This window comes from Heteronotia binoei, chromosome 1 (genome assembly GCF_032191835.1).
Source record: "Heteronotia binoei isolate CCM8104 ecotype False Entrance Well chromosome 1, APGP_CSIRO_Hbin_v1, whole genome shotgun sequence".
In the NCBI taxonomy this organism is placed as follows: Eukaryota; Metazoa; Chordata; class Lepidosauria; order Squamata; family Gekkonidae; genus Heteronotia; species Heteronotia binoei.
The window spans coordinates 205,355,773-205,379,714 of NC_083223.1; the positions used below are offsets into that span (position 1 = coordinate 205,355,773).

At 45.3% G+C, this 23,942-nt stretch overlaps 1 protein-coding gene across 1 annotated transcript in view; it reads left to right on the forward strand.

Annotated features, from left to right (window-relative positions):
* PTPN14 (protein tyrosine phosphatase non-receptor type 14) overlaps positions 1-23,942 on the forward strand; it is a 219,902-nt gene that overhangs the window by 28,050 nt on the left and 167,910 nt on the right. The window lies entirely within an intron of this gene.

The following is a 23,942-nucleotide window of genomic DNA, read 5'->3' on the forward strand; positions in this document are numbered from 1 at the left end:
TAGACATTCCTAGCTTATCCAGTGGATGGTGGGCTCTAACCTGTGATGACCTTGTCTCTACAAGAAAGCAGGGTCATCTGCAGTCATTTTTACTGTGTGCTTGTGTGTGTTTTAACAAGGGAAAATACTTTACATTCTTCAGGTTTCTTAGATTAGCCCTTATCATTAGAACTCCCTTCTTTTAAAAAGAATTATGGGGCGAAATTCTCTTGGACTTCAGGTGATTGTGGTTATTAAGCTAAACTCTGGGCAAAGTCTGATGTAACTGAAAGAGCTGCAGTCTCAAGTGCCCTAAATGCTTTGGCTGCAGTAAAATTCACCAGCATCTGCTTCTCCCCTCTTTCCTTCTGCCTATGCTAATGACAGAAAGAGCAACCATATTTTATAGACATATTTACTTTCTTGTGCGGGCTAGTGATCTGTGATCCATAATGGCAGTTCACAATTTGCTACTGTGATTATTTGCAAGTTCCATACATATTGCAAATATTTATTTTTTTAGATTTTCGTCCTGCTTGTGAATTCAAGTCAGGTAGTAATACAAACAAAATTCTCACAGATTGAAAGTCTTCAATTATTTAAGCACTGTGAAGTTTTAAATGCTTCTACAATTACGAGCCACCCACTTCTCACTGGAGAAAGCATCCTCTTCATCTCCTCCCTGGCCAGCATCTCTTCCAGTTCAAACTGTATCTTTCCTTAGCCACTTTAATCCTATTTGCTAATGCAGTTCGCCCAAGAACACTTTCCCCCGCATCCCGAGTCTCATATCAAAGCAAGAGAAGTTTCCCAGCCTTGTAGCCATGAAAGCAAGGTGTGTTAAAGTTCCATGTGAATGATTTCTCTTGCAGGCTTGTATTTCTGTACATGCAAATACGTGCTCTCTGTAATGTGCATAAAACACATGCTGTCCTCTTGTTTACATGATCTTGCTTCTGCTCTATGCTAAATGTAACAGGAATCATGCTTCTGGATGGTGCAGAGTGCTTGAGTATGCACTAACCTTTGGGATGGTCTTGTCTTCCATTTATAAGACTTGCAAAACAGACTCTCACACACAACTATCTAGGAATGTAGTGTACAGAGTGTTTTAATTCAAACTGATATCATTTCTGCTGTTCTAGATAGATGTGCATTTAAGGACCAGACATGTTGTTTTGGGATATTCTTAGATCTGGTTTTATTGCTTGATGTTTAAATCACTTCTGTTACATAGTGTGCTGCATACTAGCTTTGGTTAGCATGCCAGATGTGGCCATTCTTAAATTTGTCACTGTTAATTCAGGCTCTGGCAACTTCTAGGTTTGATTACTGTAACACATCAGATTTCATCTTGGGAATCTGGACCCTCAGGTGGATTGCAGAGGCCCAGCTGCTTAGTCAAGAACCTCTAAATGGCAGTTTTGCCAGTTCTGGAAGGACCTGAAGCTAGTGCATGGGTATGGAGAGCAAAGGTACAACATCTACTGTCTTAGTGCATGCTGTGGAGAGCAGCAGGGTCATGAGGTGAGGTGAGGGCTATGAGGTGATGACTAACTTTTGGATTTCCTCATTGTGGTGTACTTCCTGTTGCTCAGTGTGTTTCTTGTCCCTGATTCTCTTGATCTGTTGCCTAGTTTTATCCTGTTTCCCTCTTCGTGGCATGTGACTCTGAAGTCAGGTGATTTCCTGTCATGTGTTTGCATGTGTGGTTTCTCTTCTGTGTGTTTGGGGTAAAAGGTGGATCCCAGGTTTCAAAAGATTGAGCACCATTCCTGTAGTGCGCTTTATTGTAGGTTTTCCTTTGAAAATAGTTCAGAATTTTTAGCTGGTCCAGAATATGGCAATGGGATTGTGAATTGCAGCTGATAAAAGGAAGCCCATTTCCACAGTTTTGGAAGAAAATTTCTAGTTTGTAGTTTGTCTTTGGGCAGAATTCAAAGTATTACTTGATCAGTAGATCCTAAACAGTCTGGGAATCTTAAGCAGCCCTTTGTCCTGCATGAGCCTGTAAGTTTAGAACTGTGATGGATCTTTTCTGTGGTGGTGTTATTGTTACAGAACTCCCATCCTATACAGGCCTTTTTGTGGCAGGCTAATTTGCTGCAGCACAGTTTGGGAATTTCTGGAGAAGAGGCTCTTAGACCGCATGTGAGTGGCAGCCACAACGGCTGCTATGTGGCTGCTCTTTGCTTACTGTATTAGTCTGGTCATGGCTGTTTGTCATTTTTTGCATATATAAGTATAGAGAGGAATTTGGTTATTTGGAGAAGCTGGATTCTTGAGACAGACTTCACAGGCCTTTAAGCTTTATGGCTATGGGACTATGTTTGCAAACATGTTTTCCTGAAAGCTGTATCTTTTTGGAATGGAAACATCCCTCAGTTGCACAACACAGTGCAAAGTCCTAAAATTCTAATATCAGGTTCAGAATAGTAAGCACATTTGCTTAAGTATTGCTAGTTTTACGAATATTCTTATTGAAGAATATAATTTTCCTTGGTGCAGAGCACCAGCAGCAAATACCACAAGGCTATTAGCTCTCTAGTTGCAAACATATCCAAGGATATGGTGACCGTGACTTGGTTTTTCTGATAGGGTGCTCATCTCCTCTCAAGAGAAACTTAATAATCTTCTTCGTGGTCTCTGTGCTTCACACCCGTGGGATAGTGCACCTGCGCCGATCCCCGAATCGATACCTGAAAAGCCCGGGATTTTTCCGCGCTCGGCGCCAGTGAGCATGCGCAGGCGTCCCAGAACGCATGCTTGCCGGCACCGGCGCGGGGATCCCGCCAGTTCATTTCTGACCGCTGCGCTGAGAGGTTTACCTTTCGTGTTCCCCGGTCGGTGAGAATCTTTGGCTTTGCCCTTTTCTCTTCTGTTTAGCCCGTTTATTATTTTCTTAGTGTAGATAGATAGATAGTTAGTTAATTAGAGAGTTAGTTGTTTTTTAAAAAAAGTTTTTCCGTGTGTGTTTGTTGGATTGCCCTTCGGGGTGTTCCGTCCCTTTCCCCCCAGTTTTTCCCCTCAGAGGACTCTGAGTGGGTTTTTTAGCGGCTATCGTCTACGGACAGTCGCTGGGGGTTTTTCAAGCGCTGCCGTGCTTGTGGGAAAAAGATTGCCCCCCCCCCCAGACGGCCATTCCTTGTGCTTGCTGTGTTTGGGTGAAGCGCATCGCGTGGAGGCCTGCCCACACTGCCTTCGCTTCTCCAAACAAACGAGGAAGAACTGAGCGGCCTGTCTATCGGCAGCTTTGACGGAATCGGCGCTTCGCCTGCAGAGATCTATGGCGACCTCATCGACACCGAAGACGGCGGACACCCCGGCACAGGAGCTCGCATTGGCCGATGCGGCTCCGACTTTGACTCTGACCGAGTTGCCGGAAGAGCGCGGCTCCACAAAGCGTTTCCGTGAGGGTTCGGTGGACACGCCCGCTAAAAAGCGCCGAGACGACTCGGGGACCCGAGTTCCTAAGAAGGCAAAATCGAAGGAAAAGCGGAAGCAACCCCGCACTCCTTCGCCTTTGGTCGACGCTTCGGCCCTGGTGACCTCAGCACCACCGAGGAAGATCCTGGCTTCCCCGCACCACAGCCCGCTGACTCAGCCACGTCAGTCAACCTCGGAGCATGAACGTGAGATCGACTTGACTCAGCGATCTTCCTCGTCGGGCTCACGTCGACGCAATGCGAGCGAATTGGCGTCTGAGGTGGAGGTTTCGGCACCGTTCATCCAGCCTGTACCGATGGGGCCCCGAGAGAGACGAGAGGTGGAACCCTTTCAAGCACCTCGCCGCTTCCCGATACCACCGTGGGAACAGTGTAGGTGGCAACCTCCGTACTCTTATTATCCGCCGTACCAGTGGTACCCAGAAGAGTTCCTGGAGTGGGAACGAGAGTCGGAGTTTTCCTCCATGTCTCGAGTGTCACACCGATCCTGAAAGGCGTCTGCATCGGTATCGATTCCCCCGGAATGACGCATAGTCCCGCTTGAAGCTCATCGACGACCATCGCCGCCGATCCGGTCTCCTCCGAGGGAATTGACGCCGATGTTATCGGAGCACTCCGCTCACCAGGATTCCTCGTCATCAGAATCGGATAGCGAAGCCCAGGACGTGGAGCCTTCACCGGTCTCCCAGATGGCTGAGGATCTTCCGATTTCGCCGTCGGAGGATCTGAAGTCATACGGGGACCTTGTGCGGAGAATTGCAGCCACTCTCAACCTGCCTGTGACTCAGCCAGAACCAATTGTGGACGACAATGTGTTCGATATAATGCAGAGGAACACATCCACCGCTGTTGCCTTGCCAGTCACCAAGGTGATCCTCCAGGCAGTTAAAGAGCCCTGGAAGAGACCATCTTCTACGCCGGTCTCCTCCAAACGACTGGACCACATGTATAGGGCCCAGGAGGCAGGAGCTGAGTTCCTCTTTACCCACCCGAGGCCAAACTCAGTGGTTGTCTCCTCCTCGAAGGCACGTAAAGTTCATTCCTCCCCACCAGATAAGGAAGGGAAGAAAATTGATGGTATGGGCCGCAAGGTCTATTCAGCAGGGGCACTCGGAGTGAAGGTATCTAATTATGCAGCTTGCATGGCTAGATACCAGTACTCCGTGTGGGAACAACTCTCCCCTCTTCTCTCTTCCTTGAGTGAGGATAAGAAGGCTGCTGCCAGGAGGTTGCAAAAAGAGGGCCTTGCTGTTGCCAGACAACAACTGGCTGCAGCAAAGCACATGGTGGAGGCTTGGTGGAGCCATCACTTCCGCTGTCTGCATCCGGCGCCACTCCTGGCTCAGATCCACTGCCTTACACCAAGACACTAAGACCTTTGTGGAGGACTTACCATTTGAGGGTGACGGGCTCTTCAGCACCACTACTGACACGGCGCTGCAAGAGTTTGATAAGAGCGTCAAGACCTCGAGGAACCTGGGCGTGCAGGCCACCCCTAAAACTTCCAGGTCTAAGCAGTGGCATAAGCCTTGGGCCAAGAAGCCCTTCCAGAAATTTTCGCCTGAGCAGCAACGGCATCCTCGTCCCTCGCAATCTGAAAGACCCTCCTACTCCGGCAACAACAGGAGCCGTTACGGGTCCCAACCGACGGGCAAGCCCAAGAGTGCTCGGCCCCAGAAGCAGGGGCTTTGACTTTCCTCCAGCACGCGTTATCGCTCCCACTGGTGTTACATCCATCCGCCTATGCCCTTTCCTACCTGCCTGGGAGTTGATCTCCACAGACAGGTGGTCTCTGTCCATCGTAAAAGAGGGCTACAAAATAGAGTTTGTTCAGACCCCGAATCAGTCCGTGGTAGTTACCACTCCCCCTTCCCCACCTCTGCTGGCGGAGGTGAGCAACCTCCTACAGAAACAAGCCATAGAGGAAGTTCCGTTGGAAGCCAGGACGGGAGGTTTTTACTCTCGCTACTTCCTGGTCCCCAAAAGGGACGGGGCTTGAGGCCTATCATGGACCTTCGGAATCTGAACAAATTTATTCTGTACCAGAAGTTCAGAATGGCCACACTGCAAACAATCCTGCCTCTCATCAATCAAGGGGACTGGATGGTGACCCTGGACCTCAAGGATGCCTACTTCCCCGTCAGCATCCATCCGGCGTTCAGGCATTTTCTAAGGTTTGCAGTGGGTGCTCGGCACTTCCAGTTCAGGGCCCTTCTGTTCGGCCTGTCCACTGCTCCTCGGGTGTTTACAAAACTGATGAGCGTTGTGGCTGCCTATCTTCGTCTTCAGGGAGTTGTTGTCTTCCCGTACATCGACGACTGGCTTCTTGTGGCGAAGTCGAGGGACAGTCTATCATCGCACATTGTCATCACTCTGTGTCTTCTCGACACCCTGGGGTTGCAAGTCAACCTGGAGAAATCCCATCTTACTCCATCAAGGACGGTGCAGTTCATAGGGGCTCTGCTGGATACAGACCAACACCGGGCATTTTTGCCTTCGCAGAGGGCAAAAGACATTATCAGTTTGGTGCAGCTTCTCCAAAGGCGGCAGTGGGGCACGGCTCAACAACTTCAGCGGATGCTGGGGTTGATGGCGGCGACGACAAGCGTGCTGCGTTTTGCAAGGCTACAAATGAGAGGTCTTCAACTATGGTTCCTGCACCATTTTCGCCCTCTCAGGGACTCACCTCGAAAGAGGTTCACCATCCCGCTTGCAGCTCTTCGATCACTGCAATGGTGGGGGTCGGAGAGCAACATCTGTCAGGGAGCTCCCTTCCATCTTTCGACCCCTACTATGACTATCACTACCGATGCTTCCCTGTGGGGATGGGGGGCCCACCTGGAAGATCTCTGTGTGGGTGGTCAGTGGCCACCGAGACTGGCTCGGTGCCATATAAATTATTTAGAACTGCTGGCGGTTCATTTTGCCCTTCGTTCCTTCCGCCCGCTGGTAGCGGGAAAGACGGTGGCACTGCTTACGGACAATACCACTGCCCTGTGCTATATCAACAGGCAGGGGGGGACAGTGTCTCGTCGACTCTGTGTGTTGGCGATGGACCTCTGGATGGAGTGCCTCCAGTTCGGCATCTTTGTGAAGGCGACACATCTGCCGGGGGTCCTCAACATACAGGTGGACTCCCTCAGCAGGGGTGGGGCCTCTCCACACGAATGGGAACTGCAGTGGCGTTTCCTAGAGCCTGCGTTCCAGCTTTGGGGGTACCCGCAGCTGGATGTCTTCGCCACAGCCGAGAACAAGAAGTGCCCTTTGTTCTGTGCCAGGGGGGGAGCGGATCCAGCCTCGTTGGGAGACGGACTCCTACTTCCTTGGGGGGGGGCAGTTCCTTTACATGTTCCCGCCTCTGCCTCTGCTGACGAGGGTGGTCCACAAGTTAGCACAGGAGAGGCCACGCTGTATTCTAGTAACTCCTTGGTGGCCCCGCCAGAGCTGGTTCTTGATCCTGCTCCAGCTGTCGAGGGGGGTCTTCTACCAGTTTCCGGCGGAACCGGACCTGTTGTCAGCTCAGGGCGGGCACGTGTTTCACCACAACGTGCCGCATCTGAAGTTGACAGCGTGGTTCATCGACCAGTAGGTTTTTCTAACAGGGTCCAGCAAGTCCTCCTAAGCAGTAGGAAGCCTTCCACCCGTGCTTCTTATGGAAGAAAGTGGAAGATATTTAGTGACTTTGTGGCCGACCCCCCTTTGCCGCCTGACGCTGTCGGGCTCTCGGCAATTTTTGAGTTTTTATTAGCCTTAGTGGATGAGGGCTTAGTTTTCTCCTCCATCAAGGTCTACCTGGCAGCTATTTCTGCCTTCCATGGTTCAGTGGAGGGTTACTCTGTTTTTGCTCACCCTCAATCAAAGAGGTTCATGAAGGGGCTGTTCAGGTTGCATCCCCCCTCGAGGTTCCTCCCACAATTGTGGGACTTGACTCTAGTTCTGGACAAGTTGACTCGTCGTCCATTTGAACCTATGGCAACGTGCTCCCTACAACTTTTGTCATGGAAGACTGCATTTCTAGTTGCCATCATGTCAGCACGTCGTGTGGGGGAGCTCACGGCGATGCGTTGTGACTATCCTTACCTTGTTTTTCGAGAAGCTGGGGTTTCTCTGGCTCCAGACATCACTTTTCTTCCTGAGGTGGTCTCTCAGTTCCACCTTAATTTAGAAGTTTGGTTACCTACGTTTTACCCTAGCCCTTCCTCGGACGAGGAACGCAGATTACATGCGCTGGACGTTAAGTGTGCGCTACTGTTTTATTTAAATCATTCACGGGGTTTTCGTAAAGACAAGCAACTCTTTGTTTCTTATGCTGCTCCCAAGTTAGGGTCCAAGATTTCGTCTCAGAGGCTCTCAAAATGGCTTACGGAGACAATTAAACTTTGTTATTTGTTGGCGAAGAAGCCTTTACCTGGACCTGTTCGTGGGCACTCCACAAGGGTGATGGCCACGTCGGTGGCATTCCTGAAGGGGGTGTCCCTTTCTGATGTCTGCAAGGCTGCTACCTGGTCTTCTCCGCATGCCTTCATGAAGCACTACGCGCTGGACGTGCATGCTCAGCAGAGGACTTGGTTGGGAACTGCGGTGCTGCAAGCTGTGTCTTCTGGTTGACCGTCTTCCCTCCTCCAGGTATGCTTGGCTTGCTAATCTCCCATGGGTGTGAAGCACAGAGACCACGAAGAAGATAGACAGGTTGCTTACCTGTAACTGTAGATCTTCGAGTAGTCATCTGTGCATTCACACTACCCGCCCTCCTTCCCCACTGCTGACGGTCTCCCTCCAGTAGGAGCTTCCAGCGGTCAGGATGGAACTGGCGGGATCCCCGTGCCGGTGCCGGTGAGCATGCGTACTGGGACACCTGCACATGCTCACTGGCGCCGAGCACGGAAAAATCCCGGGATTTTCAGGTACCGATTCGGGGATTGGCGCAGGCGCACTATCCCATGGGTGTGAATGCACAGATGACCACTCGAAGATCTACAGTTACAGGTAAGCAACCTGTCTTTTTGGAACTTCAGCTTAAACTTTTCTTCTACTTGTTCTTTTTCTGCCTCCTCTGCCCAGACCATTCATTATGTTTGTTAACTTTGCTTTTTATTCCTTTCTGTCTGTCAGATTTATAATTCTTTTAAAAACATTTTAACTGTTGCAGAATAGAAAAAGGCTTTAGTATTTTTAGCAATGCAGTTATTGTTTTTTCTAAATATATATAGTCGTCTTAACATTACTTCAGACATAAGAACATAAGAGAAGCCATGTTGGATCAGGCTAACGGCCCATCAAGTCCAACACTCTGTGTCACACAGTGGCAAAAAAATTTATATACACACATACACTGTGGCTAATAGCCACTGATGGACCTGTGCTCCATATTTTTATCTAAACCCTTCTTGAAGGTGGCTATACTTGTGGCCGCCACCACCTCCTGTGGCAGTGAATTCCACATGTTAATCACCCTTTGGGTGAAGAAGTACTTCCTTTTATCCGTTTTAACCTGTCTGCTCAGCAATTTCATCGAATGCCCACGAGTTCTTGTATTGTGAGAAAGGGAGAAAAGTACTTCTTTCTCTACTTTCTCCATCCCATGCATTATCTTGTAAACCTCTATCATGTCACCCCGCAGTCGACGTTTCTCCAAGCTAAAGAGTCCCAAGCGTTTCAACCTTTCTTCATAGGGAAAGTGCTCCAGCCCTTTAATCATTCTAGTTGCCCTTCTCTGGACTTTCTCCAATGCTATAATATCCTTTTTGAGGTGCGGCGACCAGAACTGCACACAGTACTCCAAATGAGACCACACCATCGATTTATACAGGGGCATTATGATACTGGCTGATTTGTTTTCAATTCCCTTCCTAATAATTCCCAGCATGGCGTTGGCCTTTTTTATTGCAAACGCACACTGCCTTGACATTTTCAGTGAATTATCTACCACGACCCCAAGATCTCTCTCTTGGTCAGTCTCTGCCAGTTCACACCCCATCAACTTGTATTTGTAGCTGGGATTCTTGGCCCCAATGTGCATTACTTTGCACTTGGCCACATTGAACCGCATCTGCCACATTGATGCCCACTCACCCAGCCTCAACAGATCCCTTTGGAGTTCCTCACAATCCTCTCTGGTTCTCACCACCCTGAACAATTTAGTGTCATCCGCAAACTTGGCCACTTCACTGCTCACTCCCAACTCTAAATCATTTATGAACAAGTTAAAGAGCATGGGACCCAGTACCGAGCCCTGCGGCACCCCACTGCTTACCGTCCTCCACTGCGAAGACTGCCCATTTATACTCACTCTCTGCTTCCTATTACTCAGCCAGTTTTTGATCCACAAGAGGACCTGTCCTTTTACTCCATGACTCTCAAGCTTTCTAAGGAGCCTTTGATGAGGAACTTTATCAAAAGCTTTCTGGAAGTCAAGGTAAACAACATCTATCGGGTCTCCTTTGTCCACATGTTTGTTCACCCCCTCAAAGAAATGTAACAGGTTAGTGAGGCAAGATCTTCCCTTGCAGAACCCATGCTGAGTCTTCCTCAATAACCCGTGTTCATCAATGTGCCTACTCATTCTGTCCTTGATAATGGTTTCTACCAACTTTCCCGGTATTGAAGTCAGACTGACTGGCCTGTAATTTCCCGGGTCTACTCTGGAACCTTTTTTCAAGATGGGGGTGACATTTGCTACCTTCCAGTCCTCAGGAACGGAGGCAGATTTCAATGAAAGATTACAGATTTTTGTTAGAAGATCCACAAGTTCAACTTTGAGTTCTTTCAGAACTCTCGGATGTATGCCATCCGGACCCGGTGACTTATTAGTTTTTAATTTGTCTATCAGTTGTAGGACCTCCTCTTTTGTCACCTCAATCTGACTCAGGTCTTTCAATACCCCTTCCAAAATTAGTGGTTCTGGGGCGGGCAAAAAGTTCTCATCTTCCACAGTGAAGACGGAGGCAAAAAATTCATTTAGCTTCTCAGCCATTTCCCTATCCTCCTTCAGTAATCCTTTTACCCCATGGTCATCCAAGAGCCCCACTGCCTCCCTGGCTGGTTTCCTACTTCTAATATATTTGAAGAAATTTTTATTGTTGGTCTTTATGTTTTTTGCAATATGCTCCTCATAGTCCCTTTTTGCCTGCCTGATCACAGTCTTGCATTTGATTTGCCACAGCCTGTGTTCCCTTTTACTAATCTCACTTGGACTGGTTTTCCACCGCTTAAAATGGTTTATTTGTATATTCTTGGTAGGGTAAATACATACTTGTTTGCTTTTTGCATTGGAAATGGAAACTAGTGTTGTCACCCAAATGCTAATTAATCCGTTAGCACAGCTGATAAGCAGAGGAAACACGCATTGTGCTGCTTTGTTACCTTCAGCCATTAATATTAACCTGTGTTATTTTGAATACATAGGATTTCTCTGCCAGATTTGCAGATGGTAATTTTGGTGTTTCAGGTTATGGTATAATTGGTATGAGCTGGCAATTAGCCAAGTTATCCTGTCCTGCTGGAATGCTTAGAGTTCCAGCAGGAACTTCCATTAACTCTTTGAGAATCATTGTGTAATTTGCCTTCCCATTAATTTCACTTGATGCTTTGAGGTAAATGTGAATTTCTGCTTATAAGCACAATCCATAAGCAATAAATTTCTTTACCTTGAGTCTGTTGATGAGACTGGGAGTTCCAGAAGCATTTGGGTTAAATGATCATAAGTTATTCTTAGATGTCGTCACAAACCACAACTCAAATTTCTGGGTATCTTCTTCTAGATCAGTTGGTTCATAGGATTGGGAAAAGCAGAATGTACATTCTTCCACTCAAATTAGGGGCAGACTTTTTTTGGACAGACGAACTATTTTCAAAGTAGGTTGCATCAATAAAATATACATGAAAAAGTCTTCTGCCTTTACAACTTAGTGTCAACTCCTGTAAGTTCTTCCCCATTAAAGGACTCGAGTGGTTGCTAGAGATCTTATTGAGAGACTGACATGACAGGCTAGATGAGCATTGCTAAAACCGGTTTAGGTGGGCAAATGCCCTGATACATATACTTTAAGGATAACTGTTAAAACATTCAAGCATTAGGTGCCAAAAGCAGTCCCTCCCCCCATAGTTTCTTCCCAGATGCCCTCTTGGATGTAGGTGCAAGCAAATCTCTGTAAACTAGATTCCCCAAGCTTGAAGTGTCTAGCACAGGGCGATAGTGGGTACATGATGATTACAAGACAGGGCGCAATAGATAGCAGGCATAGCGGTGGGAGAGACAGGTTACTACAGGGCAAAATAGCTGTCTGATGTGCTACAGTTCAAAGTACAAAGGTTACAGGTTACTAGTAACCAGATCATGGCAAGAGCACCTCTTGACACTTAGTGTATTTCCAATATAGTGATGTCAGTTGGAGAGCTGACCTTTGGGTGTACATGCTACAATATCTTTATTTCTTGACTGAGAGAGAACATTTATTGAAATGAGATGAATGGATCACCACCTTTCATTCTCCAGGCTTCAGCAGGGCATACCATGCCTCAACACACTGAGGCTGTTCCATTGCTTTCTTATTTATGAAGCATCAGTCATTTGCCTGTGCATGTTAATGCATAAAGGAAAAAAATGTTTTGGTATATGACTAACTGAAGTCTCTAATGATTTTTCCTCTCTATATTTTATAAATGATCAGTTTGAAAGAACTCATTTAAAAACAAACAAACCATTTGATGTTCCTAATGGACAACTTGGTGAAACCCAGCCAATGTCAGCTCTGCACCTGAGCACGCTTGTCTTGATTGTAGTCCTCCAATGCCAGCTTTTTCAACAAAAGAAAGCCTTATGTTATGCCCACAAGATCATCCAACCTGGCAGGCTATCAGAGAGAACCAGTTTGACAGACAAAGACCTACATTGGGAAAACAACCTGGTTTGAAATTTTCAAAGACATTCAAGGGATTTACCCACACACTTCCTCTTTTTAAAAAAAGTATTTAGAGAAGAAAATCCCTCTCCAGAGATTTTGGAAATCAGCTGTCTGGGCGCTGACAATGTCAGCATCTTCTGGTTTCCAATTCTGTGATGAAGTGTAAACTGAAATAATAAGAGTAACTCCAGATGCTTTTTAAAAAAAATGATGGTGCCTTAAGACACATCGTGTTAGTGGTACTTCATGGCTTGTGGAGATCTGTCTTTGTACTTACCAAAACAGCCACATCTACTTCCATTTCTACCATGGACTGTACCTCAAAGAGGATTGCAGTTTATCTGTTCCTCTGACAGCAGCTATTCAAGATAGGAACCAACCAGACACTCCACCAGCCAAGGGCCTTGCACACTTTCTTGAAACATAGAGTGCATGCTGTATGGTGCTCAGAAGCACCACAGATGGCATGTCAAAGAGCCACATGTGGCTCCTGAGGCATTGAGTGAGTTTCACTGTGTTAACTGTTTTAATGCTAGAGTTACAGAATGACAGTATATATGGAAATAAATAACTCTAAATGTGTGAACTCCTAGAAACCCAATGTATGTTGCTTTAAGTTCCAGGATATAAATAAGCCAGGATATAAATATGTTTGTGTGTGTGTGTAAAAGGGGGGTGAACAGCTAATGGCCCAGAAACAGGAGATGGAGTTAAGAGTATTGGGGGGGGGGCACTCTGCAGATCAAAAAAGAATAGTAGCAGTAACTGCATCATGTGAAGCTGCCTTATACCAAGGCAGACTGCTGGCCCATCAAGATTGTTGTTGTTTGAATTTATATCCCACCTTTCTCGCAAGCAGGCTCAGGTAGGGTAACATCAGAATTAAATAAACATTAAAAACTACTTAGTATAATAAGTTCTTTAAAACAATCCAGAAACAGTTAAAAAGATAGTAAAGAATGGATAACATTTCAGTGACACCCTATAAGCAGGAAACATGGTAACAGGAGTCGCACCGAACTTATATAGTACCAGTACGCCACATGGGCACATGAACAGGCAACTTTTTGAAGGAAGGCCAACTAGTTGGGTATCCACTGCCTCAACTAAAAGCCTGGTAGAACAACTCCATTTTGCAGGCCCTGTGGAACTGCAGTAAGTTCTGCAAGACCCTGATCTCAGGTAGGAACATGTTCCACCAGGTGGGGGCCAGGATAGAGAAAGCCCTGACCCTTGTTGAGGGTAAATGGAGTTCCTTTGGGTGAGGAATAACCAGTAGATGTTAATCAGTGGAGCACAAGGCTCTCCAGGGGATATATGGGGAGAGACAATCCCTTAGCTATGACAGTCCCAAGCCACTCAGGGCTTTAAAGGTTAGTACCAACACCCTGAAACAGATCCACTACTCAATTGGTAGCCAGTGCGACTGATGGGGCTCTAGCTGAATACATGGCCATGTAGGTATTGCAGTCAGTAGATGAGCCACTGCACTGTGCGTCAGCTGGAGAATCTGGGTCAGGTTCTAGGGTAAGCCCACATAGAACAAGTTACAGTAATCCAACTTCGAAGTGACCATTGCATGGATCATTGGAGCCAGGTCCTGGGCAGAGAGATAAGGAATTATTAGAAAGGGAAATGGGAATTATTAGAAAGGGAATTGAAAACAAATCAGCCAGTATCATAATGCCGCTGTATAAATCGATGGTGCGGTCTCATTTGGAGTACTGTGTGCAGTTCTGGTCGCCGCACCTCAAAAAGGATATTATAGCATTGGAGAAAGTCCAGAAAAGGGCAACTGGAATGATTAAAGGGCTGGAACACTTTCCCTATGAAGAAAGGTTGAAACGCTTGGGACTCTTTAGCTTGGAGAAATGTCGACTGCGGGGTGACATGATAGAGGTTTACAAGATAATGCATGGTATGGAGAAAGTAGAGAAAGAAGTACTTTTCTCCCTTTCTCACAATACAAGAACTCGTGGGCATTTGATGAAATTGCTGAGCAGACAGGTTAAAACGGATAAAAGGAAGTACTTCTTCATCCAAAGGGTGATTAACATGTGGAATTCACTGCCACAGGAGGTGGTGGCAGCCACAAGCATAGCCAGCTTCAAGAGAGGTTTAGATAAAAATATGGAGCAGAGGTCCATCAGTGGCTATTAGCCACAGTGTGTGTGTATATATAAAAAATTTTTTGCCACTGTGTGACACAGGGTGTTGGACTGGATGGGCCATTGGCCCGATCTAACATGGCTTCTCTTATGTTTTTATGTAAGGAACCAATTGCCTGACCTGACAATAAGTAATGTTTCTTTTGACTACCAGCAGTTCTTCAGTATCTCAGGTTGAGGCTTTTTACACTGTCTCCTGCCTTACCCTTTTTAACTAGAGGTGCTGGGGACTGAACCTGGGACTTTCTTCAGGTGGAGCAAATAGTGTACCCCACCCCCTTCCTGTTAGGAGTCTTATGGAGAGGACTACAGCAAAACACTTCTGAGGAGGGCTCTATTCATCAGTCCTCTGTTCCCCATTTCCAGTGTAAACTGCTATAGAATATGACCTGTTTTATATAGGATAGAGTTCCCTTCAAAATTGAAAAGCTCTTACTTCATAAGAGAGGAAGAACTCAGCAGTTGTTGCCATTATGATAGATAGATAGATAAATTTATTGTCATTGTTCTCAAAAAAGAAAATGAGAGCAACCAAATGAGGTGCTCTTCCACAAACATACCAACACATCAACACCCCCCTCCAAAAAGGACATATACATAGACCATTTAAATGCATCTGAAAACAAATAATTATTTGTATCTTGCTGTGGATTTTTGTTGTACAATGAAAGCTAATCTGGTTGGAAATAGCCATATAAACATACTAAATAAATGAATGCTTGAATGAATGTTTTACCTTAGTGTTTAATGGTTTGCCGAGATATGGTCATTAAGAGGCGTCACTCTCTACCAGAAGCTGCTTTCAAATGAAATTCATCTCCAGAAGTGAAGTCTTAAAGTCAATATATGATACTTCTCACTGTAGTACAGAAAATGAGAGTTTGGTCTATTACAATTCTGGCACAGCTGAGGAGTTCCTCAAAATGTAAAACTCTTCACACCAAGATATAAGCTGCTGCTGCTGCTGTTGTTGTTATTAGCATCTTGAAGTCATTGTGGCTTCTGGTGACTAATCCCTACTAGGGGTTTGGAGGGTATTCAGAGAGGTGGGTGAATGAAGCCTGCCCCTGTCCTCTTGGCTGTTGGTATTCCAAGGAGGTCTCCTATCCAAATACTTGCCCTCCTTAGCTTCTGAGATCTGATGAGATTGGACTTGCCTGGGCTGTTTAGGTCAGGGCAAGACATAACCATTTTTGATGGGCTAAGATGATCATTGCATTTTCACAAACATCTCTAGAGAATAATGAACCACAGAAACAAGACATGAACAGTAATTTATTTATTTATTTTAAATATTTATATACTGCTTTTTTGGTAGCATGCAAAGAGGATTCCAAATACAGTTTTATTTGTATAAACGTTTCTTTTCTTTAGCACCCATTCTCAAAGTTTGGGGCTGTCCCTGAGAAAAGCCATGGAAACTATCATAATCTCCCTTGGCATTGGGACTTTTGTCTCTACTGGATGGGCAGCCCAGCAAGTATGAAGGTCTCAGGCCTCAGGCCATTGGGAGTTTTAAGGATTAAAACCAGCACTCAGAGTGGTACTCAGACTAGCAGCCAGTTATAGAAATTTCAGGGTCTCAGTAATATGACTAAATTTGCTGGCTCCCATCAGTAGCTCAGCAGCTGTGTTCTGGAATTTCCAGGTTGGCTTCAAAGGCAGCCCCACATAGAGTACATTACAGTCATCTGGCATGGATGGAATTATCTAGATTGGGCATATCTAGGGATGCAAGTTTTGAACTCAAAGTAACTGAAGACAAGCAATCCTAACAATAGCACCGGCTTGCTTCTCCACCCTCAGGGCCAGGGCTGGGAATGCCCTTCAGCTTCTTCTTGTTGTAGTTTCAGTGGAACTGTTTGTAAAACATTGAAAATGTTTATATTTTGAGCTGGGGTGAAACTTGCGGTGTAATCTTCCTTTCCTCTCTTGAGGTAACCATAGTACAGTATATCTGCACAGTTGTTAACACTGTCTGCAGATGGTTTTAACTAGTTTGCAAATCCCCTTCAGTGTCTGTTTGCAAACTCTTTTGAAGTGTGAGTGCACACAAAAGCTTATACCCAGAATAAAGCTATGTTGTTGCCACTGGACTCAAAGTTTCTGAAACTAACCACAGTTACAGCTAAAATTGGTGCAGATCCAGTGTACCATGGTTAGCATTGACAAGGAAACGATAAATGAGTCTGTGGCATGCTCTCTGTCTCTTGATCATAGTTATGCAAGTTATGTCTGTACTGGGGCTAAGTTACTGAAAGTCTTGCAGGCAACCAATATCAGATTGGGTATAAATTTAATTTACGACCTGACAAATGTAGGGCATCACTTTTCAGCCAGTGGAGCTCCACTTATTCAACAAATCCACTCTTCCATGTCTCTCTTCTTCAAAATCAAGTGTGTGTTTTATAGAAAGTGTGTATATTTTATGGCTAGCCATTGGAAGCATCTCTTCTGTCTATAACCTAAAATTGGCACAGCCTTATAGACTGACATACTGAGTTTAGGTGTCTGTAAAGGGTTTATTAGTTTTGGTCTGTATTTTTATTAAACATAATAATTCATTGAGAACACAGTACTGTTTTTGGCAAAGCTCCATTGGTGCCTCAGCTTTTGGATCAAGTCTTTCTGTTTTAATGCTCCTCTCTTTCCTGCTTCATCTCCTCCTTCCCTTCTTGAAGTGCAGTAGTCTTGTAATTTATCCTCTGGGGCCAATGACCGGCTTATTTTTCTTTAATTTTGAAATTTAGCTCAGCTTTGAACTACAGGGCTACTCTCCTAACTATATGCCCAGAAACGATGTGTGGCCTTCCATTTCAGGGTGTCTGGAGGGGAATACAGCCCTTAATTATCAAATTAGATGCACATTCTGGTTCTTTGGCATGCCTTCCTGGCTGCCCATCTGTTAAGCTGGATTTGGGCCCACTGAGAAAGTAGCCTACTGGTTTTCAACAGTGCCCAGGCGCCAACCAACGATGGGTTAAGAGGGCCAGCCTGCAGAATAGTTTATATTTAGTCTCCCCTGCCAGGAGCTCTTCCTGAGCACAAACTAATGCCAGCTTAAGCCCATATGTCTCATTTGTATGGGTTCACATCTGTGGAGACAGATGTGGCCATTGCTTCACAAAGAGTAAATGATAAGGAATGGGGACTGTGGCCACAGTTTATAAATCAAGAGGCCCTTTGTAAGTAATTTAATAACAGCACCACTTCATCATTCTAAGTACTTAAAAAAAGCTCCTTCCAAGGTCAGTTGTCTCTCTTTTCCAGTTCTTCCAATGCCCACAAGCAGCTGGCCTATATAAGAGAGCCTGTAGGTCTGATTTTAAAAGCATAGTGCAGTTCTGGCATTAGAATGCTTTACCGATCCAAAAGTAATTTTTGTAGTTTGGATCAAACCTTGACTTCCACATCACTTTATTCTGTGTATAGTATAAATCTCATTCATGAAGATGAGGGCTGGCAGTAGGGCTTGTGATCTTGCTTTTTCTCTGCTACTACAGGAGATTTCTCTCTCTCCTTTCCACAGTCACTTCAAGAATAGAGGGAAGATTCAAACCCAGATTTCCCTACACCACTGACTCAGTGCTCTTTCTGATTCTATCCCTCCTTCCCATCCAACAATTATTAGTTTTGGGAAAATGAAAAAGGGGCACCATGTTAGAATGTCTTTGTTCTTAAGTGCCCTAGATCCTAGCTTGACACTCTAACCCAACTCATTTGTTACAAGGGCTGGATTTGACACAAATGGGACTTTGTGAGGCCGAGCCATGCATGCCATAAGATGTAATGCCAGGTAGTGGAGATATAAACATTAAAAAAGATACAGATAAACACAATTAAAGGTATTATTTTTACACTTAAAATACAAACATGTTTAAAACTCTTGTGATATTTTGTTTAAAATGGAAAAGTGGGGGAACAGAGGGATTTGGCAATGCAATTCTAAAAGTAAAATATGAAGAAAAAGCACAAGGATCACAGCAGAAACTAAGAATATAAACTAAAAATATAAAACGGTCTGAACCTAGGAAAACATGAAATGGCCAGACATTGCAAGCTTCTCTCCCCAACCCACCCCCATCTACTCAGATTGCCAATGGCTTGGCAGTGTAATATCCCCCTTTGGCTGTGGGTTCCTGGGTTAGAGTACTCACTAGGCACCAGTTCATTCAACAGAGACAAGCTGGCTCAAAGCTTCAGCCCTTTATTTACAAGGAGCTTCAACTGGCCATTAAGGCTGCAAAAAGTGAAACTGCCTTTGCTCCATTCCATTTAAATACATTGCAGCACAAAATTGCAAGGAAAACATGGAATGGATTTTCCATTAAGGTCTCTGGGTGCAGAGATCTTAATAGAAAATCCATTCCATGTTTTCCTTGCAGCTTTGCAAGCCCTGAAGCCAGCAAAGACAAGGCAGAAGGAATTGGGAATGTCATTGGCAACCTCAGAGCTTCAAAGGTGGAGGAGTGGGGAGGGGAAAGAAAAGAACCCTGTGGGCCTGATTGAAGCCCTGGGCAGGCCGGGTGTGGCCCATGGGGTGGAAGTTTGACACCCCTGCTCTAACCATTACTTCACACTGGCAATTTGAAATCTTTGAGGTTTTAGAATGTTTCTCAACATTCTCCTGTGGGAGTGGGATACATTGACCTCAGCCTTTTCCTGCATAATTTTTCTCATACATTAGGACCATAAGTGTTTTATAAGGCAGCATGGTTGCTTCATTATTTAGGAAGTTCCCCTTCTGAGGGAACCCATGTATATTTGCTTGCTCTTATACCAGACATGCTTTAAAGGTTTGGTCCCTTCTTTGGTCTTCTTCCTTCTATCTCAAGCCTTTCCGGTCTTCTATCTGTGCACTTTTGACAGCAAAGGAAAGCAGCCTGCAAACCATCCGGAAGAAAAGGAAAGAAATCCCCTCTGCAGCACATTTCTGCTGCTGTTATAGGAACTGCTGATATTTTTGTGGAAGGAATATGAAAGTGGAACACTGACCGCCTCAGAGATAGAGCAGAGGCAACCTGGTCCTCCTCTAGCCATTCACCAGGCTTTCTTAATCACATTCTTGTCTCTCTAGGAAATGCTGGCATGCTGCCTTTCTCATTCGTGTAAGTAAAGTACTATATGGCCCAGGCAGTTCTTCGCCTAGATGGACATGAGCCAGGATAAATCTTAGTTAAATATTTGCTCCATATTTCACTGAAGCCAAGTTAATTTCCCAGTGGTGTTTAAAAAAAGACATTTTGTTTAGACCTTGATTCTTCTTGCTACATAATATGAGGTTGATAAGTATGAACACAGTGAAGACTGAGAATGTTTTTTATTTAAGAAATTTATATTCTTGCTTTCTGGCCAATGAGGGCCAGCAAATGACTAAGAATTCAAAACAGTACATTATAAAAGGGCACTGTAAAATCAGTTAAAGCTGGAAGTAAAATGCATGTATAAAAACACCAGTTATAACATAGGGTAGGATGGAGAGGTACTGAGAGGAGACCTGATGAAACTTTATTATTTTGATTTGATTTTGTGTGCCATGGTTGCTATTCTAACTTTATCTATATGTATTATGTTTTTCAAAACTGCTGCATGAAGAAATAATGTTTCAGTGGAAATATTAACCTGAAAATATCTAGAAAATGGCCTTCAAAGCGCTTATAGATTTTCTGTTTAGATTATCAGGACCCTAAACTTTGTTTTATTTTATATACACTCACACTCCATTGTTATTTCAGTATGTTTTGAAAGAAACAAATTTGTGCATAGAAAAGCAAGTTCTGTGTGTTTTAAATACATTTTTTAAATGTAAAAAACTTTCAAATATGAGAGTTTAATCATACATTGAGACAGAGTCCATTAAGTCAGGTTTTATTTTGATAGTCCAGGATTTAATTGTATAAGCATAATTTCCTCTTGTTCCCTTTATATATAGCATTTTGACAGACAGTTATAAGTTTCCTTGTAAATATTCTATGTTTGATGTGGATTGAGAAATCTATGTATCTTTTTCGCTTTGTCTGAATTCAAGTCTTTGTCAGACTTCCCTCCAACCTTGTGTCAGCTTTTCCTTATGAATAAACCAGTGGCAGTGTAAGTGAATGGGGTTCCTTCACTGTGCTGTGATTTCATTACATCATGATCAGTGAATCCCCTTGAAATTCAAATCTTTCTCTCTTTCCTTTCTTCCCTCAGGTGGAAGGCAGGAAAAGGTCATTATCTTTTAATTTTTGAGTGGAAGTACAAATGACCGCTAATAGGGGGCCCTGATGCTCCATAGTTATTATGGTGCACAGTAGCAAGAGGGACTAAAACAAATTTTCTTTAAATGGACCTAGTATACAATATAAATTGTCTGATAGGGTTGCCAACCTCCAGGTGGGGCCTGAAGATCTTCTGGAATTTTAAATGCTCTCCACACTGTATACATTAGTATCCCTGGAGAAAATGGCTGCTTTGGAAGGTAGAGTCTATGGCAAATTATCCCACTGAAATCCCTCCTTCCCAAACCCCACAGCTCCAGTCTTTACCTCCGCCCCCCCCCCCCAAAAAAAAAGTCCTCAGGAATTTCCCAACTGGGAGCTGGCAACCCTAGCAGGGTTTTAAGTAGGGATGTCTACTTCCAGTCTCCCATTAACGATAAGCAAAGACCTCTATTACAGAGCTTGAGAAACTTTTGTCAGTCAAAGCAGACAATATTACATGAACCAAACCACTCCACAAGATTGTTGTCTTTTGGGTGGTAGGTAAGGTTAAGCTGTAAAGTGCCAGGTGTATTGGTGGCACTATATCAATACTTATAATTACCAAAAAGGCCATTCTTCAGGATTCTTGAAGTCTTCTTGGTGGCTTCTTTTGCTTTGCTGATGGCCCGAGAGAGCCAGTTACTTGATAGCTGGGAAGGCCCTTTTCTGCTTATCAACAACATGGGATCACAATTACTATTACAGGCTACACAAAAAACAAGCACTGTGATATACAGGCTAACACTGTTTAGTAAAACCTTTAAAGAATCATGTAAAACTATTGTATGCATTATAAAGAAGTACAACTTTATAAGTTTTTGAAGAAAGTAAAGATGCTGCAGAAAGTATTAAATGAATTGTAACAAGGGGCTGATCTCTCTCTCGGCTTGGCTTCGCGAACGAAGATTTAAGAAGGGTGCAATAGTCCACGTTTGCTGCAGGCTCGCTGGTGGCTGACAAGACCAATGTGGGACAGGCAGGTCCGGCCACAGCGGCTGCAGGGAAAAGTCTGATTTAGGGTTGGTCCTGTAGCAGTGCGATTCTTCCTCAATCTCCTTTTGTCCTCAAGACCAGCTATGCGTGTGTTCTCAAAGGAAGAGACAGCCTGGTGGATGGTGTGCCTCCATGCTTTGCGATCTGAGGCGAGGTCAGACCACTGGTGATGGTTGATGTGACAGGTGCTAAGGGATTTCTTCAAGGAGTCCTTGTACCTCTTCTTTGGTGCCCCTCTATTTCGATGGCCGGTGGAGAGTTCGCCATACAGGGCAATCTTGGGAAGGCGGTGGTTTTCCATCCTAGAAATATGCCCTGCCCAGCGCAGCTGCGTCTTCAACAGCAGTGCCTCGATGCTGGTAACCTCTGCCCGCTTGAGGACTTCAGTGTTGGTCACAAAGTCACTCCAGTGGATGTTGAGGATGGTGCGAAGGCAGCGCTGATGAAAGCGCTCAAGGAGTCGCAGGTGATGACGGTATAAAACCCACGATTCGGAGCCATAGATGAGGGTTGTCATCACAACCGCTTTGTAAACATTGATCTTTGTGCCTTTTTTCAGATGCTTGTTGCTCCACACTCTTTTGTGCAGTCGGCCAAATGCACGGTTTGCCTTTGCCAGCCTGTTGTCAATCTCCTTGTCGATCTTGGCATCTGAGGAGATGATGCACCCCAGGTAGCTGAACTGCTGGACTGTCTTCAGAGCTGATTCACCCACAGTGATGCAGGGAGGGTGATAATCTTCCTGGGGTGCAGGCTGGTGGAGAACTTCTGTCTTCTTCAGACTAACTTCTAGGCCGAATAGCTTGGCAGCCTCTGCAAAGCAGGACGTCATATGCTGCAGAGCTGATACCGAGTGGGAGACGAGTGCAGCATCATCAGCAAACAGTAGCTCTCGGATGAGTTTTTCCATTGTCTTGGAGTGTGCCTTTAGTCGCCTCAGGTTGAACAGGCTGCCATCGGTGCGATAGCGGATGTAGACACCATCGTCCTCATCTAGATCTACTGCGGCTCTTTGAAGCATCATGCTAAAGAAGATCGTAAAGAGAGTTGGCGCGAGAACGCAGCCTTGCTTTACACCTGTGCCTATTGGGAAGGGCTCCGAGAGGTCGTTGCAGTGTCTGACTTGGCCTCGCTGGTCTTCGTGTAGCTGGATGATCATGCTGAGGAACCTTGGGGGACATCCTAAACGTTCCAAGATTTGCCACAGGCCTTTCCTGCTAACGGTATCGAAAGCTTTGGTAAGGTCGACAAAAGTCACATACAGACCCTTGTTCTGTTCCCTGCATTTCTCTTGGAGCTGCCTGAGAACAAATACCATGTCGGTGGTGCTCCTGTTAGCTCTGAAGCCGCACTGGCTCTCTGGGAGGAGTTCTTCTGCAATGGTGGGCACCAGTCTGTTCAGGAGTATTCTGGCAAGGATTTTGCCTGCGATGGAGAGCAGGGTTATCCCCCGGTAGTTGGAGCAGTCTGACTTTTCCCCTTTGTTCTTGTATAGGGTGATGATGATTGCATCGCGAAAGTCCTGTGGTAATTTGCCTTGTTCCCAGCAGGTGACAAGTACTTTGTGAAGTGAGCTATGTAGTACTGTGCCCCCATGCTTCCAGATCTCTGGTGGAATTCCATCAACTCCTGCTGCCTTGCCACTTTTCAGTTGCTTGATGGCTTTAACAGTCTCTTCTAGGGTGGGGATCTCATCCAACTCTGTTTTCACCGGTTGAAGTGGGGTGAGGTGGATTGCTGAATCTTGAACTACGCGGTTGGCACTGAAGAGAACCTGAAAATACTCCGACCACCGGTTCAGTATGGATGCCTTGTCTGTGAGGAGCACTTGGCCGTCTGCACTACGCAAGGGACTCTGAGCCTGATATGATGGACCATATACTGCCTTCAGGGCTTCGTAGAACCCTCTTAAATCACCAGTGTCTGCACACAGCTGGGTTCTCTCTGCAAGCTTGGTCCACCACTCGTTCTGAATGTCTCGAAGCTTGCGCTGGAGGTTGCTACATGCAGCGCGAAAGGTTGCTTTTTTCCCAGGACAGGAGGGCTGAGCAAGATGTGCTTGGTAGGCAGATCTCTTTTTTGCCAGTAATTCTTGGATCTCTTGATTGTTCTCATCAAACCAGTCCTTGTTCTTCCTTGTGGAGAACCCGAGGACTTCTTCAGAGATCTGCAGGACGGTAGTTTTTAGGTGTTCCCAGAGTGCTTCTGGAG